A 21222-nucleotide genomic window follows, 5' to 3' on the forward strand; every position below is an offset into this window, starting at 1 on the left:
TTTGAGATGGAGGGCGGAAAGTTAGTGATTTTATTCCATTAGAATTTGCCTTGACCTTCTGAAGGTGTAGGTGGAAACCATGAGAGGATGCCATGTGCATCCCTCCTTCTTTTCAAAGAAGGGGACCCATGGTTTCAGAGAGTGCTGCCTAAGGACAGCTCAGAGCTGAGTCATCTCTCCTAAATAACGGCCCTTGGCTGGGGGGAACTGCCATGTCCAAGGTTAAACCCACTTCCCCAGGGACAGCTCACATCCAGGGACTGGTGGATGCTGGTGTAAAGGCCTGGCCCCCTTCCTCAGTGTGATCTCTGAAGAGCCCTGTAGGATCAGGTAAAGCCTCTGGTGACTGCACTTCACTTCAGCAACTCCCTTTGTCCAAACCTGCTTTCTCCACTCCCTCACCTGGAAAGCACTCCCCCCATAAGCTACTTCTGACTCGGAGCAGCTTCCCAGGGAATCCAACCTACGGCACCCACTCTGGAAGATGTTTGGGAAAAAAAGACCCAAAAAAACTGGAACCACCGTCAAAGTTTCATTTAAATTCTTCCAAACCCAAGGATCCTTAGGTACTAAATGAAGTCTAGCAGCATTATCAAAATCTTGCGCAAGTTTGCAGATGTTTGAATGTCAGGCTTAGGTATATCTTGTCTCTGGTTTGAATAGATACTGTCTCTTGAAGGAGGGAAGAGGAAAGCCGGAGCATCTGTGGTCCCTCTCATGGCAATGACGGCTGACTCTGGTGATAGTCCCAGGACAAGATGAGAGATGGAAGGTGGTTTTCAGACCTTGGAGCAACTGGAAGCACAGCAGGCCACCTACCTTCAGAAACCATAAACAGTACAGGCTTCTGGGTCTTTTTCTTCTTCTTTTTTTTCCAAAATAGATCTAGTTACCTCCAGATTTTACCCATTTAGTCACAAAAGCCTCCTAAGAGGTACAGAAAGAATTGTGCCGAAGAGTGTGGTTCTCAGGCAGTATCTGTCATAAATACTTTTGCACCTTGACTATAAGTGGGTCTGCAGCTGTACTTTGAGAATAGAATCTGCATCCCTATCCAACCCGAAAATACCACACTACACACACTGTGAAAAGGTGTATAGATGTTTATACCGGATGTGTCTCTGGGAAGAGCATGAGCAGGAAGGAAATATTGAACATTCACCAGCTGCATTTTCTAGGAATCTACTTATTTATGTAGTTGCCATTTTATTGAGGTTGAGGCATGACTGACTTACAGAGAGCTCTACTTATTTAATGTATACAACCTAGTGGGTTTGGAGGTAAGTATACACCCAAGAAAGCATCAGCACAGTCTCTAGTTCCTGGCTAAAGTGCTATAGGTCTTCTCTGTCCCTTCTTGTAAACTGCTTCTCTCAGTCACCTACAACCATATTGGTTCTCCTTCTCTCTCTTCTATTTCTTTCTCTCTCCTTCTCTCTGATCAAAACCCTCCTGCTCTCTGTTCTTACTTTTTTCCCTTCAAAGGTTTCATTTATCATGTACTAGGCATTTGATGTATGTTGAGTGTCTACTGAGCCCTATGCTTTATGTGGAGGCAGAGAAAAGGAGAATAAGACACCAATTCTCACCCTCAAGACAGCCCATGAGTTTCTCCCGCTCTCTTTCCCACCATTAAGGAAACTCACTGTGCCCCGCGATCGTATCTCTTGATACCAATAGTGGTAAATTGCAACTCACAGTTATCTTCTTGACGTAGTGAAACAATTGGGAACATGGCTCTGATTGCCAGGAGGCAGATGGAAAAGCATGATTAAGAAGTAACAAATAGGACCAGGAATTAGGGAATTTGGATCCAAAGGAAATAAGAGAGAGGTGTAGATGTGAGGTGCTCCCAAATAGTAGAATAGCTTAAAAGGCAAACATTTGTATTAAAAACCAGAGATCAAACTTTTTAAATGGCTAGCTACTCTTACTAGAAGTTGGAAAACTTTGACTTATTAACTTCCATTTTTCATATTTTTCATGTAAATTATTTCTTTTAAAATATAATTTAGTTTTTTAGATTTTCCAGTGTTCATCTCCTTCCATTCTTGTCTCCCCAAGACAAGCAGAGGCAGTTCCTCAAGATCCATCTTCCTTAAAGGCAGAGGGATACTGAATATAACAAGAATTCAGTTATGTGGAATCTTACTATCACTGCTGGCCAGGCCCGTGCATTCTCAATCTGCTTGTTCCTGCCATTGATGTTCCAGTCAACAACTCACTGAAAGGCCATTTGAGGAAGGAATCTGAATCCTGGTTGTGGTCTGAAAGCTTTCTATTGTAAGCTTAACAATTAAACCAGCAGAATGAGAGCAGAATGGAAGATTTTGGAAGCATTAGTGGAATGATATTTATTTTTTTTAAGATTTTTTAAAATTTATTTTTTATTTATTTGACAGAGAGAGACACAGCGAGAGAGGGAACACAAGCAGAGGGAGTGGGAGAGGGAGAAGCAGGCTTCCCTGCTGAGCAGGGAGCCCAATGCGGGGCTCGATCCCAGGACCCTGGGATCATGACCTGTGCTGAAGGCAGATGCTTAATGACTGAACCACCCAGGCGCCCCTATGTGGAGCAATATTTAAAGAAATGCTTTATCCAACACTTGTGATAGCACAAAGGTAAATGGTGTGTAAAAAGAGATGGGCATCATTAACTCTGGATTGAGAACGGGTTTAGAAATTTTAAGAACTTACTAAGCAATTTATCTTGCTTTTAATTTCCTAATTTGTATGTATAAAAGTGACCCAAAATAAAATCCATCTAAGTCTGAATGGTTTTTCAGTTAAGTACGAAATAAAAATTCAAGTGATAAGAAACCATTTTTGACATAGTTTAGTTTGTAGCATTTTTTATGTATAAAATAATGGTGCATTTTGTAATTAATGGTTTCTTAGAGTACATAAAATATAGATTTCCTACAGAACAAAGAGAAAGCATTAGCATTGTTTACAAATAATGTATTATAAACCAATAAACTTGATAAAATTTTTTAACAAACTGAGTTTCTCATTCCCAGAAGATCAGTCACCACAATTATATTTAGCAATTGAAAGCAATATAAATTTCAGAAGAACTAGCTAAAATAAAAATAAATCCATGAGCCAAATGGAAACTATATTTAGTGCTACAATATTTCCCCCTTCAGACCTATAATATAGAGAGTAAAAGAATGGAAACAAGTAAATCATATCCAATTCAAAGCCCAAGTACTGAATTACTATAAAATGATACAGAAAATCAAGGAGACTTAAACAAAATCAAAAACTTCCCACCTACAATAGGGAAATAAATCTTGAGAACTGGGATATGAGAGCAGTTTTAAAAAGCACTTAATGAATTCACAAATTTAATATTGTTTTTCTAATTGATTAACTGTGTACCCATTTCTCTATTAATAAAATATTTTATTGTTAGAGTTTTCAAAGCTGCCATTTGTTTTAAAAGCACCACTTAATGGAGAACTTTGATGGCTTGAAGGGGCCTCCTAAGATTTTATTAAGAATGGCAGAGTTGGACGCCTGGGTAGCTCAGTTGGTTGAGCATCTGCCTTTGGCTCAGGTCATGATCCCAAGGTCCCGGGATTGAGTCCCGCATCGATCTCCCTGCTCAGCGGGGACCCTGCTTCTCCCTCTCCCTGCAGTTCCCCTTACTTGTGCTCTTTCTGTCAAATGAATAAATAAAAAAATCTTAAAAAAAAAAAACGAATGGCAGAGTCGTAATCAAGAAAAGCTAACAAAATAGCCTTTCAAGTGCATTGTAAAGATTTCAAATGGATTTCACAGTGTTTTAAAAATTGTATGGTAAGGGTCAAAATCTCTTTTAAAATTTTTTTGCTGGAAAAGGTAGACATGAAAACCTAGAGATGAAATTGATCTTGCATGGATCATTTTAACAGTTTTCAGTGACAATGCTCATTGTGTCCACTATTAATTGAAGTTACCTCTAACTTTTGCATAGTAAGATGAAACTAGATGCTTTTGGCAGTGATTGAAGAGATGCAGCTTAGCTGGATCAAGCCGACTGGCTCTCAAAATGTTTTCTATAGAAGCTACAGATAGATAATTTGGAATTCCCATTCTCCATTGCTTTGCTGAAACTCAGCTCTGAACTCTTGCTGTTTCAGAGCTGCAGGCACTTGAGAGAAAATCTAAGCTTGCAACTCAAAGCCCTCTTTTATCAAACTGTGCTCAAACTGCCATTGTTTTGTCACACAGTGAAGCAAAGCTTTAAAATCGATCCAGACACAGTTCAGATTGTGGCAAAAGTGATGAAAATTTCTGCAGTCTACAGTTAGAAATAGTGTATTAATAAATAAAAATAGTAACGCTTTATAAGGCCATACTATTAGCCAGACATGTTTATAAGAGCTTTAAACATATAAGCTCATTTAATGCTCATAAAATAAACCCTGTGAGTCAGGCAATATTATTGTCTGTCCGTCATAGATGAGAAAACATGCCAAAGGTTGCCCAGCTAGTAAGTGCTGGAGCAAGGATTTAGAGTGAAACAGGCTAGCTCCATGGAATTCTGCCTCCCTAATAAGTGAATAGATAGATGTTGAATGAATGAATAAATTGGGTGCCTGCAATGTGTCTGACATGATATTAAGTGCTTTGGATAAATTTCAAGTAGTTCATTCACCATCTGTATGCTTGAGGATGCATACAGATGGTTAGAATCCAATGTGTTATATGTTGTAGTAGAAATAATTATAGGAGGCTACTGAGAGGAGATACCAGATAGCAAACCATTTTGATTTAACATATCTGAGTGTAGTGGGGTCTGAAGACCAAGTTTATATGCTAGATATATATCTGTATATGTGTGTGTGTGTATGGGATATGGAGTATAGAAAGTGGTGATTTGGCTTATTCGTCTTCCTAAATTTTATTTTCTGTTGTGTGCCAACTAATCAATTTGGGGACATGAAGCCTGAATGAACAATAGCCACAATTTATAAAATATAAAATCATATGTCAACTGTTTACCTAATAGCTATTCAGTCTTTCTGATTTAAGATAAGCCCTATTTTTTTCAGGCAACTATTTCCTTATTCTCCACTCATGGATAAACTTCATTGTCTCTCTCTTTCTCTCTCTATATATCATTCATGGTAATCTCATTGTTTTTGTCTATGGTTGGCTACGGCACTGAAGGGCGTGTGATCCAGGTCGGGCCTGTTGTGATAGGAGAGGAAATCCGTTTGTGTAACACTGAGGAAGTTTTTCTAACTCTTAAAAATGGATACACAGAAAGCAGTATCTCTTCTGCTGGTGGCGGTTGGGTTTGTGTGTGGGACTTGGAAGAGCTTGCAGTCACATTGTGATCATGAGAGAATCTAGCAAAGAAGGCTGATGCTTTACAGATGAATGTTGACGGTAACCATGACCCTCACGATGCTCTTGAGCGGTTGTATTAACTATGGCTCTAAGCACCATACCTTGGAACTTCTTGCAATGGGAGATAATACATTTTCCTTATGGTTTAATCCATTTTGTGTTGTGTTTGCTGTTGCTTGCAGCCAAAAGTTAGTATATACAAATACTTTATAATCTGATTTCCCACAATAGCACAAATAAAATGTACTTTTTCTATAGGCTGATTTTTTTTTTTACTATGCTATGCCAAATTGGCTTCTTGTTAATACCCTTTACCTGTGTATTACCTGGGCCTTTGACACCTGGTTTTTGGTTATCAATAAGTCTAAGAGGCACTTGTTACATTTTCTCTTATTCAGAACAAGGCTCTACCTTCCCCACACCCTATGAATGAAGATGAAGATCATTGCCCTACATCCTATGGTGCTAGATAGATAAAACTGAATTAAATTGATTTGAAATATAAGAAAATTGGTTTTTGTGAGTGGTTTCATCTAATTTAGAAGATTTGAAAGGTTTAGGTAAGATACTAATTTTGTATAGTCAAATTAAATGTTCTACCTTCTCTAATGTGCCCATCATTAATCAAAGTTTAAGTGAGGAGACAGTGAACAACTACACCTTGATCCAGTTGGGAGCACCTAAGAAGTAAATCAGGGGAGTCCAAGGTTTGGAAAGAATATTTGAAAGGCAGATAGCCTATTATGTTCATTACGTAGCATAGTCTCCAAGTGTTTCTTGGTGGGTTCTTTTTCTTTTGCTGCTGCTTCCTCCTCCTTTGCTTTTGGCTCTTATTAAGCAATGGCCTATTTTCTGTCTCATCATCAAGTCAAGGTTTGCTAGAGATGCATAGAACCATTTCATGTCTTTTCTTTCCTCTTGACAAACCCAGATCATACCACTTTAAGAAAGTGAGCTTAAGATCAGATTTCCTATCAAATACTATCAAGTCACCATCTCACATTTAAGCATCATTGTGCAAAATATGACTTTGATAAAAATCATTATCTGTGGATTTTTGTAAACTTTCATTTTGGCCAATAGTTGGATTTAATGCCATTTCCATCTGAGTGGCTCAGTAATAAGACTGATGAATATACCACAGTTTGCATCTCAGATCTTCAGAGAAAGAGTTCAGTGTAATAGTTTACATTGAGAAGCAAGATCTGTAAATACTTTCTCATCATAAGCAAGCATGCTGGCTTCTTGACGGCAATATATGGAGCTAAATTGTCTTTTCATTTTATATTCAGTAATTATAAACACTATAATTTCTTTAAAATAAAGCCATTCTATAGGCAATCCTCTCGTGTTTTTAGGCCCTTTTCCCAAATTATTGATCAAAATCTAATATTATGACATACTAAAAGAAAACTAAAAAGTGATCTAAAGTACTTGTCCTGAATGTACCCAACTTCCTCATTGGAAGGTGGTAGATAACTTTTAATCTGAAAATGCCATATTATCATGACTTTTTAGTATTAAGTAGAAATCCTCTATCTTACCGTAGAACAACAGGTAAGGGCAGATTTGCAACATTCCCTATTGTGCAGGTCAAGATCACTGGTGATCAGAATCTCAAGTTTGTTTCATCAGTCTGGTTATAAACTACGATGATTTTGTTGGGAGGAAATACATTTGTATTTAGCCAAGTTTTTTTCTCTTCCATGCTGTTAATATACCACTGCTTTTCCTTAAAATGGTTAATGCCAACATGTAAAATCTCAAATAATATCCTCCTGGCTAAGCAGATATTTCAGAGTGAGGGTACACTGTTACTTTTATAAATTCATAACTGGATATTATATTATGGACAAACTAACACTTTTACTAAGATAAAAGTGTACTGATGGCATGAATAAAATGTGAGTGTTGATTTTAATCATCCTAGAGTCACCCTGTATTACAGGTGAAATATAGAATAAAAATAGGAGATATGACTTAATAAAATTCTGCTTGTTTACTGGATATTTCGTTCATAGAAATCACTCAGGGGCTTTTGCAATCAAAGACAAAATCAATTGGAAAAAAAAAATCCCTGAAAAAAAAGATGTGTGAAACCTTTGTGCGTTAACAACAACAACAAAACCCAGTAAGAGTGCTAGCAAAGCACCACTAAAATAAATGCAGCAAAATTATAAAGTCAAACTGAAATATGAGATTTTTAAAATGGCAGCTTAATATCAGAGAATTTTCCAGGCTAGAAGTAGAAAGAAAAGGCAAAATGTAGCTTTACTAGAAAGTTTAAAGCTTCAGTCAGAGAAAAACAAATACCATATGATTTCACTCATACATGGAATTTAAGAAACAAAACAGATGAACATAGGGGAAGGGAAGGGAAAATAAGATAAAAACAGAGAAGGAGGCAAACCATAAGAGACTCTTAATTATAGGGAACAAACTGAGTGTTGCTGGAGGGGAGGTGGGGGGGATGGGGTCACTGGGTGATGGGCATTAAGGAGGGCACCTGATGTAATGAGCACTGGGTGTTATCTAAAACTGATGAAATCACTGACCTCCTGAAACTAATAATACACTATATGTTAACTAACTTGAATTTAAATAATAAAAAAAGAAAGTTTAAAGCTGCAAAGATGAAAATAATAACAGCATACCTAATGGAATGCAATTCCAAATTTTGCAGGTTAGGACACATTAAGTGCAATTTGAAGGAGAATCAGTAATTGGGAAGTTGATAGAGCATTTCAATGGTGAAATATGGAGGTTCGCTTCAAATCCAGAGTGAATAGAAAACCTACACAATATTGGGCAGGCATTGTTCCTGAATCTTTTCTATCACAAAATGCTGACAAGTGAAGAGCGAGCAGGCAGGCAGCTGGTAGGGAGAAAACGGATATGGAGCATTCAGTGTTGAAAAAGGGGGGCATGCAAAATCCTGCTGTTATTCATGCTAACAAGTAAGGAAGCAAGCCAGCATTCTGCAGACGGTGTTGGAGAGAAGAAGTTCTCTGTAGAAATCAGCTGATGAAGATGGCACTTTATAGAAGTCCATCATCAAGAACTGAGCAGCCCTGAGGGAGAACGCGGGATCCCAGATGAGGGAGGAAGGTGGAGGTAGAAGAGGAGGTGTAGAAGGACTGAGGCAAGCGAGCAACAGCGGGAGTCTCTGCTGCTCTTGAGACTTCTCTCTTGGCCAGGCTGGTTAGAGACTAGAAACACTTTCTCAGTGAGGGATGCCTGGGACTTGACATCAGAATGTCAGCCGATTTCAGAATGTCCATGTACAAGGTTTGCAGGTCCCAAAATTCATGCAGCCTTCTCCTTTCTTACAATGGCCGGTCTCCATGATGTCTGTACATTGTGCTGCATATGTAGTTTAGACCCAAGTCTTCTATTAACAACCAGCTTGGGGGAAAAAATGACTTAAATCTTTAAGTATTGTCTTTATGAATAGACCTAAAAAAGCGAAAAGCTATAACAAGTTCTCCCCACGTGGCCATTCTGTCATCTTTCACACTTATATCTTCTTTCTCGAAGCTTTTATCTACCTCTCTACTCCCTTGACACTTCTCACCATAGACATTTGTGCTATTGCATAAGACAGAAAACTCCTATAAAATTAATGTTCAACTTGATTTATCTAATACTGTCCAAAGAGGGATCATGCTGTTTCAAGATAATTTTTAGTGTAATTCTACAAGTAAAGAAACCATTTATATCAATAAAATACTTGTTTTCTGTGTATTGCATAAAATCAATTTATATTCAAATATTTGGCTACTGCCAGAACAATGTCTTTTAGAGAGCTTAGAAACAAAAGTACCGTAGAGATTAACTGTGAAACGTTTTGCTCTTTGAAGAACTAAAACAGAAAATAAAATATTTACGGGATAGCAAAGTAATGCTGACGAGAACACTTTGGTAGCTGTGGGTCACTTCTGAATTAACAATTTTCTACTGCCCGTTCTTGAAATTGATGGATTTTCCTCCCTGGTTTTGATTTACTTATTCATTAACTAAAGGGATTAGTAAAATTAATTAGAGCACGAAAGTTGATATAAGTACTAAACACCACAGACAAGGAGCTGAGAATATCAGTTTGCTTTTCCTCATGGTTAAGTCCTAGAATTAAATTGCAAAATGGAATTTTATAACAAATTTCTACAAGATTTTTACTTAAAGGTTAGGAAAACTTGTGTGGGATGAGATGAATTCTTTCTTGTTTTGGTCTAGAAGTTTAGAATTTTTTATTATTTTTACATTCTTTTGGGGGCATGGTAGTGATATTTGTTTGCCTTCCTTATTTCTTGGCTGTTTTATTTGTATCTATCAGAGTTTTTTAGGCAGGAAATTATTCATCAAAGTACAGTGCTACCTTTTAAAAAATATAAATTTTCTCTAAGGGATTGCATTTGAGTAATTCTAGAGCATTACTCTCAGAATGTGTTTGGATTTTAAATATTATGCATACACACATGTTAACTAACATCAGCATTTTATTTGTTCCTTTGCTGACGTCTGGGCAAACTAGCAGATGTGTGAAACTGATCAGGGATTTACATTCTGAGCTGAGGTAGCTTTGATCATTATTAAGTCAGGAGAGGCTAATCTCCAAGCTTAAAACTTGGTAAAATTATGGCTTTAAATTTCTTCTTATCACTTGCTTTAAAAGAAATAGAATTTAGGGGTGCCTGGGTGGTTCCATTGGTTGAGCATCAGGCTCTTAATTTCGGCTCAGGTCATGATCTCAGGGTCCTGGGATGGAGCCCTGCTATAGGCTCTGCACACAGTGGGGAGGGTACTTGAGGATTCTCTCTCTCTCCCTCTCTTTTTGCCTCTCCCTCTGCACACACATGTGTGTGCACGCTCTCTCAAAATAAATACGTCTTAAAAAAAAGAAATAGAATTTATATTAATGTTCTTGACCATCTTGCCTTTTTCACTGCTTAAATGAAATGTTCTTGACCATTTTCATTCTTTTCTTTCGCTTTCTTATTCCCTGGAGCAGACGCAACCTTAGTCTCTTGACAGGTTTAAACTTCCCAAATATTCTGCATGAGCTAGGACTTGGAGTTCACTTAGAGCTAGGCTATTAGTCCACCACGATTTCTATCCTTACCCTGATTTTTACATTATGATATTGCAACAAAAACAATCTAGAATTTGACGTGGCCTGAGGATCCCATCAAATTCTATCTCTTCAAGTTGACTCATGTACTCTTGGTGGTAGGTTTATCAGTCTCCTAAATCTTAGAATATTCCTACATATTACATCTTTCTATTTATTTTTTTAAGATTTTTTTTTTATTTATTTGACAGAGAGCACAAGCAGAGGGAGAGAGGAGGAGAAGCAGGCTCCCTGCTGAGCAAGGAGCCCGATGTGGGACTCGATCCCAGGACCCTGGGATCATGACCCGGGCCGAAGGCAGCTGCTTAACCAACTGAGCCACCCAGGCGTCCCTTACATCTTTCTGAATACAAATTATCAACTAAACACGGACCCCAAAGAAGACCCCAGGTTGCAACTGAATGTTTGTTTCCAAAAATTTCCAACCTTAGACCCGCAGAAGGGGAGTTACAGAATTGCATCCTCTAATTAACAATTTTGAGCTTTTCAAGAACACTTCAGCCACATCATGTCAAAGCTAAAATCAGCAGACTTCCAAAACCATGAACACAACTTGACTGGTTTTGACAGTCTATTTATTAATTGCTGCCAAACTATAATTATTACTGCATTAACGTCACGTATCTGCAGAAGAGCAGTGTCAACTAAGCATCTGCCTCGAAAACTTGAATGTAAATTTATTTCTTTAGGTTTTATCACTGATCTTTACTGTTCTTAATATTTTCAGGCAATTTCATCTACAACCTCAAATAAATTATAGAAACTGGGACTAATTGTTCCCCTAATTGATTGACTCTCTTACCTCCTGTTGTGTGTACAATGCATGTCATCCTGGCTGTACAGAGCAACGGGAGGGAAAATATTAATCACAGAACAATTAGTTCTGATCTAAATCTCCCCTGCCCCCACCTCTGGAAGGGAAAAGAGCCTTCCCAAAAGTTAAAGGGACACATTTCCTCTCTGTAGTTATTGCTAAAGGAAAATAAATACAGGTTAGACTGATTGTCCCCCCTCCCACGTATAATTTAAATTCTAAATTAGAGTTCTTTAAGTTTGGCAGGAGCTCCCAGACATTATAATTAGGACTAGTATCCCTTGATCCCTTCAGTTCCATGTACCTGTTTCCATGGTCAACACAGGTTAGGGCAATGAGTTGTTTCTTGGTATACTTGAATCACTAGGCTGAGCAGGGCATGTATATTCCCAACGGTGTTTCCTTTACCTAACATTTGGCACATAGAAATTGCTTAATAAGTACCTGTTGAATGAATGAATGAATAAGAATTTATAGTCTTCATATATAAACAATGCCTGCAGTCTTAAGGTTTCCCTGTGCCTGGAGGCACTTCTCTATAAGAAATCCGTAGCTAGAGCAATTAAACAGAGATAGTGGTTTCAACCTTGCCTTCTCTAACTTTACATAACCTTCTAAAAGGAAAAAGTAGAAAACTTCATGTTTATGTTTGTGTTTAGCTCCTCCCAAACTGAACTGCATAAGAAGGTTGATTGTGTGACGAAAATGTGAACTGGGCACATTTTGATCTGTGATCGAAAATGTGAACTTTGGGCACACAAACCCTTGCTGTCAGTCTTTCCTTATCCAACTTTGGGCATCCTCTTTCCTCCCCATAATCAATCCCAAAGCCCGATGATGACCATGGGGTCACCTTACTGGGTGTCACATAGTTTCCATGTCTTTCTGAATTTCTGCATGCTGACTCCTCACTTGTACTGCATTCTCTCTTCCAGGGTTCTCTCTCTTTCTTTGAGTTATATGATATACAAGGGATAACTTTGAATTAAACATCTGGGAGCCTGACTGTCTGACTTAACACAAGAAAATATGGCATTGCTTTTTAAAATAAATATTTAAATAACCATGGATGTAGTTTTCTTTTGGTGGAGTGAAAAGCTGAACATTTTGAAAGCAGATTATAGACAAGAATAGGCAACAATTAGTTAAGGAAGGAAGGAGAACGCAAACACTTTTTCAAAGATTTTCGTATTTTCTACAAATGTAGGAAAGTTGCTGCTGAAGGTACATCAGGCATTTACATCTAATATAACAAGAGGAAAAGGCAAAATCAAAGACCCAGCGAATAGAGAACAGGTTTCATTGTCTGACATGCCCTTACAAATTAAAAGGGATAGCAATAAATATGCAAAATGGGTTTAGTTAACAATAGGGATTTCCTCACTTAATTTATGTTCTAATCAGAGCTCCAAGGTTAACAGAATTGGTGTTATTAAAGTTTAGCAAAGTAGCTTTATCGAAATGCCAATTTTATATCTATCCTCCTGGCATTAAATCCAAGCATGCAGGATTCTATTGGCAAATTTGACCTCAGCATTAAGGCCTTCCCTGCAGCTGGGAATTGGTTTTGCCAGCTTTGCACATCAAAACAGAAATTTTGCAAGGAGGTGATTATATATACTACCAAATAACTAAGAAAGGCCTGATTAAAGAATGTAGTTTGGTTGAATGATGTGCACACACAGTTATCTTTTAAAAATCTTCATAACTTCATAATATAAATCTTCAATCTTCTTTTAAAAAATCTTCATCAAAATAAGAATTTTAAAATGTAGTTACTGTGTGTGTGTGTGTACACACAGAGTCATTTTCAAAGTGAGGTCCCTGGAACAGCAGCAGGAAATGAAATGAAGATTCTCAAGCTCCCCCTCAAGATCTACGGAGGGTAGAATTCTGCAATCTAGTGTAACAAGCCCTCCAGGTGATTCTGATGCATTTTTATCTTTGAGAACCACTGAAGTAGTTTTATAACTAAACAGAAGCAACATCAACCATACCCACCTGGAAAAAAAATCAAATTTTTTCATACAACATGGCTTCTAACTCAGGGTTATTATTTCATCTAGATCTCATACTAAGATATAGTGATCTCTTTCAGTGTTGTGCTAGATTTACTGAGATGGGAAAAATTAGCCTACTGAATTTTATGGTAGGCTGATTTTCAAGGGTTATTTAGACTATAGATAATTTATGTTTCAGATGCTCACCCCGCATAAAACACTGCTGTTCCAAATGAATTTAAACAAGTTTCAATGCTTAGCAGGAACTTGAAATTCAGGATTCAACAGAAGTTAGATTATTACTATAATAAGAGTCTATGAATTTTATAGCCAATTACATTTTTATATTCCAGTTTTTAAACTAATCTGAGGCTCTAATTCTAATAGGTTCCATGGTAATTATTATCAGAGCATACTGGAATTTTAAAATACTTTAGAAGTGAAAAATAAAAACAAAATGAATACAGAAAGCAAAAATGTTCTGAAATTTGAAGAAATGAATAAGAAAGATATTTAAAGTTAGCTTCATCCATTATCTCCTATTACACAAAACAAGATATATTTTGGTTATGATGTCTTGATGGATCTTAATAGTAAATGAAAACATGAAAATAAGTAATTTAAAGTGAATTCTTTAAGGTATAGTACTTTAAAGAGAATTTGAAGTAAATTCTTGGTATGAAACACCACTGAATTTCTACTCTCTTAAGAAATTCACCATACTGATAGGAGCCCAGTTTCCCCTAGTTCTGACACACTTTCTTCTCCAGAATCTGCCTCCACAAAATTCTTGACTACCCTTAATCTTTTTAATGCTTCGAGTTCCAGGTCAACCGTTTCCTTCTCCTCTGAGCCAGCCTAGTCAGGATTAATTTATTAATTTATTTTCCTAGTACTGCATATCTCTTATGTTACTGCCTAGGATGGTATTTATTGCTTACACATACTTTTCTTAGATTGTGTATTTCTTGAGAGTCTGGTAGTGGCATTGTTGCATCCTCTTAGGTGTAGAACAATCCTTGGTATAAAAAGGATGCTTAAAATTGTTTCTTGGACGTATTTTGTTACGGGTTTTTTCCTGAAGTTTGTTGGAAAGTTACATGGACTCTTTCAGGCTATTAAGAAATTGTTAGAGATCCTTAGGGCAGTCCACCACAGTGTTGTGTGGAGCAGAATGTAGGGTCACTTGAGTAGAACTGACCTTAGTTTAGGTATGATTTGTCAGTTTGAACAGGCACAGTTTTGAAAGGAATCACCTGATTCTTAGAGAAACATTTGTGAAAAGCATAGACAATGAGACCAGATTATTGGAAAAGAAGGAAGGAAAAAAATGCTAACTTTGTATCAGAGATCAATGTGTCTTAATATTTGAATAGATGATAAATGCATTTACATTAATCAGTTCTTACACCCTGGGGTGACATTTGGGGCAGTCATTTTGTCCTTCCAGGAATGGTGAAGAAACCGTCAACAGGCTGGTCCCTTGAGCAAGCCAAAATGATTTCACAAAATACTTTACCTACAAGCAAGATCAACTCAGCCTGGCCTGTGGGGAAAAAGGTCACATTTGCCACCATCAAAACAGGTGTTATTTTCTTCCTTTGCATCCTTTTCTTTACATCTAGGTGTTCACATTAGTAAACTTCTGGACCATGGACAAATGAAGTATTATTTCACCCTCATAGGCATTTCTTGAATGAGCACGTGAGCGTTGTATGTTTTATACATGGGATCTGTAGACAGATTCTCCTCTGATGCTAGTTACATCAGCTCAGGCACCAAATAAACTAGACTGCCTTGATGGTGTTAGCTGGTGGGTGCAGCAAGGAAGCGTTAGAGCAGGGACTTTCCTACTTCCCCACTCTTATTTTTAACTCACTGGGAATAAGACCTTGGTTCTTCTCATCTTTAAGACCTTGGTTCTCATCTTTCAGAGATTCTTTCTCATGAACATGCACACTCTTCTTCCTTCTCACTCAGAGTCCTTACTACATACTTTAGATATTTTCTGGACTTCTATCCCTTCCTTTCTTGCTTCCATGTCCACCTTCATTTCTTATTTTGTCAGCGTATCAACCACCCTTCCCTTCTCTAGTTTATTTAACACAAGAATAATGCTAGTGATACACATCTAAAGAGAAGAACAAGTCATAGGATTTGGAGTGAAAATGCCTTTTTACCCTCAGATCTGACCCTAATGTTACCTTTTAAAGGAGTTTTTTTTTTTAACTTCTTCAGGTAGAATGAAACCTTTTCTTCTGTATAGCTATTGTTATCTATAGAGCTATGGTTGCATATATGTGTAAATATATACACATATATATATGTACTTTGTACTTATGGTTATACATACTCGGCTTATGGCAGTCATCCTTTTATGTCTGAGGTTGTGGTCATTCAAGTATATGTCCCATCTTCCCTATTAGATCAGCAAGTACCTCGCTAATTGAGGAGATCTTATATATGTGTGAAGATCCTGGGTCATAGTAATGCCCAGCTCAAGTTTGTTGACAGCAGAAAAGAAATCACTTATTGCTCATTTTTGGAGTCTGGAAAATGTTCTAAAATTCTCCTTAGAATCTCAACAGATATTTCTACCTAACCATCCTAGTACAATGAAGCCTACACATCCTCATGTATATGTGTATCGGGAGGTAGAAGAAGGGAAAAAGTATTAATTGCATAGGAACTACAATATCAGATGTCCTATTGTAATTACAAACATTCAATTAGTAGGAATCATCATTGCAAGGAATTATCTCTTCTTTATTCCACAGGCTCCTCATGTACTAGAATTTACCACTTTGGAAGACTATTTCATGTGTGAGCCATTGAACAGCAAAATAGTTAGATTTTTTGCACATATTCTTGATAAGTAAAATTTACCAAGGGGAAAAAAATGTCTTAAGAATGTGTACTTAGAGATCAGTAATATCTATGTTCCTATCTATCATCAAGTCATTCCTTATTTTTATCATTGGCTTTGGTAAGGCAGTAGTGACTTATGGGGAGACACCTGTGATTAATTTGAATTTAGCAATAATAACAGCTGCAAGTGTAAACAATAGGATACTTGAGAAATGGAGCAAAGAATTTGCATATATTCAGTGCAAATTAGGTGCCAATAATATATGTGTTATACAAGCAACTAAGCTCCTGATCCTCTCTGCTCCAAGACTCACATTCTAATTCTCACTCGTAAGTGAAAGGTAGAACTTTCTGTGCATAATTAGCACAAGGAACATGAACCTTTTTGCTTTTGTAAGTACCTGCTCTCATTATTAGGGGCATAATTGCATCTCTGTAGATAGAAACATGTAATAGACTACTGCATCAGAAGAATGTTTGTGGGACACAAAGTCCTGGAAAAAAGGAGCAACTGGGAGTAAATGATCAATTGCTGTAAAAATTAGCCTTGCAAACAGAACTAATGAAAAGCTAGGCTTTTAGAATCAATCCATGATGTTCCGGAATGATGGCTGTGAGTGAATGAATATAAATTGCTTTCCAAACGAAGGGCATATCATCTAAAATAGCTGAAAGTCATTTCTCTGAAAGAGGAGAATTGATCTGGAGAATGAAACACAGAATTTTTCCAGTGTGGTGAGGTGTTGCACCCTGAGAACCTGGGGATTGAAATGTATCAGTTTCAATTGTCATGACTTGCACCATCTGTAGAAAACAGTGGGGTGATAACTCTGGCTTGTTCCACTTGAAATGAAGAGGTGTGTGTGTTTTGATGTATTCTCCTCTACTGGGGTCTTATAGGCCTTTCAACATTAATTTTATCTTCTTTTAGGTGAATTTAAACAAGTCCCTGATCTTCCTGAGAAAACTTATCTTTCATATGTGATGTTCAAAGGAGAGGAGGGAGGGTGGGTAACACATTGTAGTTTGAAAACACTCTAACTTGATGGTGCACATGCTCAAAAAATACATAAATACCATGCTCCAAAGTTCACTGGCAGGTTTGGTAAAGAATTGATGTAAAGCACAGAGGGATCATAAAAATAATTCAGGAGATGGAAAGGTAGATTTTTATTAGAATCTTGTGTTGCATTTATTTGGGTATTAATCATCTAGACTGAAGGCAGAAAACTTTAGAATGGAAAGCAAGGTGGCACAGCGATTAAAAGAGTGGCCTCTGGGGAAGAACTGCTTACCACCCCTCTAGCACTTTTTCACTTGTGTCTGTGTGCTTATCTAAGTTTCAGTTTTCTCATGGGTAAACCAAGGATAATTATATCTTCTACATTATGTTATTGAGGGGCTTAAATGAGATTTACAAATGAAAGACTTAATGCTTGGCACATAATAAGCACTTCATAAACGTAAACTATTATAGAAATACCTAAAATTATATTGTTCACATTTTTCAGTTATGCCAACTGTTTAATATATCCATAATAACTTGAACAAAGCCCTTAGAATTAAATAATAGCTAAAAATTATTGGAAGTTAACTAAGCACTTCCCTCACTTGATATAATTCCTTCCATGGTAGGTAGTGCAATGATCTCCATTTTGTAGATGAAAAAAATAAAGTATAGGTAGAAGACATAGCTTGTGTAAGACCACACAGCTCGTAGAGTTCAAACTGAAATGAAGATTGTTGCAGAGCTATTTAAAAAATATGCCTGAGCTTTCTAATTTTAAAGGTGGAAAACAACATTTAGAAAGGACCAGTTACTTCCAAAAGTCAGAAAACTAGCTATGGCAAATCAGACCAGACCTTGGTTTTTGATTTCCAATGTACTCATCTTTTTATTCAAGTAGTTTTTTGTTTGTTTGTGTTTGTTTACCCCATTAGCTATATTAAAATTAATGGAAATTGATGAAACTCACAAAAGAGAGAAATCCAAGTAAGGAAAAACTTTCAGAGTTTGAGGATCAAGGTGTTTTTGTTTTTGTGGTTTTTTTTTAGATCATCTACTATTTTATTATTCTTACAAATAGGGTTGTATTAATGTTGAATTTTGGTCATAGTTCCTTTGACATTTATTATTTATAAGGGATAGAGAAAGTGAAATTTCTGAGGCAGATGTTGACAGAATTTTTTTTCTCCCAAAGTAGCTATGCCACCTTATACTCCCATGAATAATATACATGGCACTAATTTCACACTCTTTTCAACACTGGATAATATCAGCCATTATTGTTATTTAATTTTAATTTTACAAATGTGACGGGTAAAAATGATACCTTGTTCTCTTAATTTGCATTTTCCTTATCAGCAGTTTCTTTATCCACACTGCTGATGAGGATCAAGATTTTAAAAAAAGGTTAGTGATTTTTGTTTTTTAGAAGAATAATGAAACAGAATTCTCCCTACTCCTCTATGCATTTTCATAGACTTGAAAAACTTCCAGTTTTCTCTCTTTGACATCTCTCTAACTTGATGGTGCACATGCTCAAAAAATACATAAATACCATGCTCCAAAGTTCACTGGCAGGTTTGGTAAAGAATTGATGTAAAGCACAGAGGGATCATAAAAATATGGATTTTTACATGAAGGTCTACCATTACTGATTCATTCATTTATGTTGATTATTTCCTCTCTTTATTCTTTGTGGGGGGGTGGGGAGGAAGCAAATTCTTTGAGTGGTGCTATAAGATAATAAGACCCCTTCAAGATAGAAAAAAAATGTTAGCTAGAAAACCACAGTGGGTCTATAAAAGGAAATGTGGAGTGAAAAAGGTGAAACAGGACAAAGGAATGTGAAGCCTTATTAATAGCTTTGCCTAAGGTCAGGGCTTGTAAAAGAGTCCTTACAACACATACTTTCCTCCTCCATAAGGATGCAGTAGGAATGAAGGAAGTCAACATAAGTAAAAACAATACAAGTCCTTAGACAAGGGTTCACAATCCAAATTACACCCTTTCTTTCTCCTTAAAAATCAATTCAGCATGGCCAGCATGAGAAAAGAAGAAATTGCTTTTGAATCATAGATCTGAATTCTAAAATCCAATCAAAAGCCTTGCACTCAGATGTTCCAGATACATTTTTTAGAAGTTTCAAATCCATTTTTCATAAGGCCAAAAATGGAAAAAAAAATCTGTCATTTGTAGAATGTCTCCATTCTAAAAATATTTTCTGATACTTGGGGCTTTTCACTATATTGCATGCTATACATTCTTATAAAAATCTCTGGATGAGTAAGGGAAATGGAATAGAAAATTCTTTTAAAAGATAGCCCAGTAAGTACAAAGGTTACAAGACCTTGGAGTGAATGAATTATTTGCAATTCACAAGGAGTAAACTGTTGTATGTGTGGGAACTTTTTTTTTAAAAAGATAGATTTCTTTCCCATTGGCGTCCTGACATCTCACTGAAAGAAATATGGCAATAATGAAACATGACATATTCTTAAATAATACAAATGACAAGAATTAGGGGGAAAGAGATAAAATGTGAAGATTAGCTGGTGCCTCCAGGAGGGGAACAGAAGTACTGTGGCAGGCTTTTTGGGGGGAATCAGAATAAGATATTCTCACATATCATGAAGATTCTTCGTGGACTTGGGAAGTTTCTTTTTTGTTCACTGCCAATTATGTCTTCTTTGAAGGCAATTCTTATCTGCCCTCTTAAGAAAAGGAAAAACAAAACAAAACAAAACAATCTACTAGAACAGTGAGAAAGCTATCTGTAGGGCTCTTAGTAATCTTTCATGAAGCCCCATCTGCTCTCTCCATTAGAAACTAAAAATAACGCGGGGTGATGCATGAATATGAAATGAAATATTAAAGCTGCTTGCCCAACTTGGTGGGGGGGGAGGGTTCTCACTGTTACAATAGGGAAATTACCAAAATTAATGTGAATTTATGAAATCCAGCAGGAATTGAATCCCAGGTGCTTGTGAGCTGTTGAGATGTGAGTGATAGGCAGGCATAAAACTAAAGGAGAAGGTAGGGGTGCTAAGAGTATTGTTTTCTTGACTGTACCTGCTGCATGAGGACGGGGGAATTAGCTGCTCCACTGTACCCGAGCAGCTGCTGCTATGACCTACCTCCCTATTATTCCCACTGTTATGCTCGGTGACTTTTTAAAAAGTTATTTTGGGCGCAGCTCTTGGGCTCCATCCAATATATATATATATACATATATATATAATTCTTCACTAGTATATTGCCACTTGAATGGCCTTAGATAGTTATGTAAAACAACCAGATGGCAGCCGCTTGGAGTTTGAGATACCTTGTGCTGTTAGGGGGTGTAGAAGAAAAAAGAAACAGCAAAAAAAAGCTAAGACCAAGTGTAAATAAAATAATGTTTAGAAGAGATGACTATATATTTTTTGTGTATCTAACTAGCAAAACACTCCTGGAGTTATATATAGAGAAGACAAATGTTAAATAAACTTTTAAATGAGACCAGATTAGATGATCTTTGAAGGAGGAAAACAATAATAATATTTATGTTCATCATCTCCAAGAATTGGTGTGTCATCACAGCTAAAGGGCCTGTTAAGTATTTTAACATGACTATTTTTTGTCTTCCGCATGGATTGAGAAAATATGAAATTGACATTCACTAATTATTCATTTGCAGTGAAAATGAATCTCAGGCCTTAACTGTCTACTACTTAGAAGATGACAAATTACATTTTCAGGAGAAATCTGGTAGGAGGAAGTGTATCTCACAGCTAGTGTGTGCTGTGGGAAATGAGGGGGCTGGGAGTCCATTTCCGGCTTTACCACTTATTGGACATTTTATCGTTGGGGAATCAGCCCCTCAGAGATGTTTTTGCTAACTAAAATGGGCATCAGGAATACAATTATTTCCTTTCTCTCAAAGAACTCTGAAAGTTTCATTTCTTTTCTAGACCTGAGGAGAGTAAGAAATTAAAGGGCACATGAATAAAAAACCGTATCTTAGTAAATGAGTTAAGAAATAGGAACACAATTTGAATGTTCCCATTCTACATTTGAGGAAATAA

At 36.8% G+C, this 21222-nt stretch overlaps 1 protein-coding gene across 5 annotated transcripts in view; it reads right to left on the bottom strand.

Annotated features, from left to right (window-relative positions):
• SYT1 (synaptotagmin 1) overlaps positions 1-21222 on the bottom strand; it is a 522143-nt gene that overhangs the window by 201497 nt on the left and 299424 nt on the right. The gene's annotated exons all lie outside the window — the stretch shown is intronic.

This window comes from Callorhinus ursinus, unplaced genomic scaffold (assembly GCF_003265705.2).
Source record: "Callorhinus ursinus isolate GAN/ISIS: 27379988/994484 unplaced genomic scaffold, GSC_fseal_2.0 scaffold14, whole genome shotgun sequence".
NCBI lineage: Eukaryota > Metazoa > Chordata > Mammalia > Carnivora > Otariidae > Callorhinus > Callorhinus ursinus.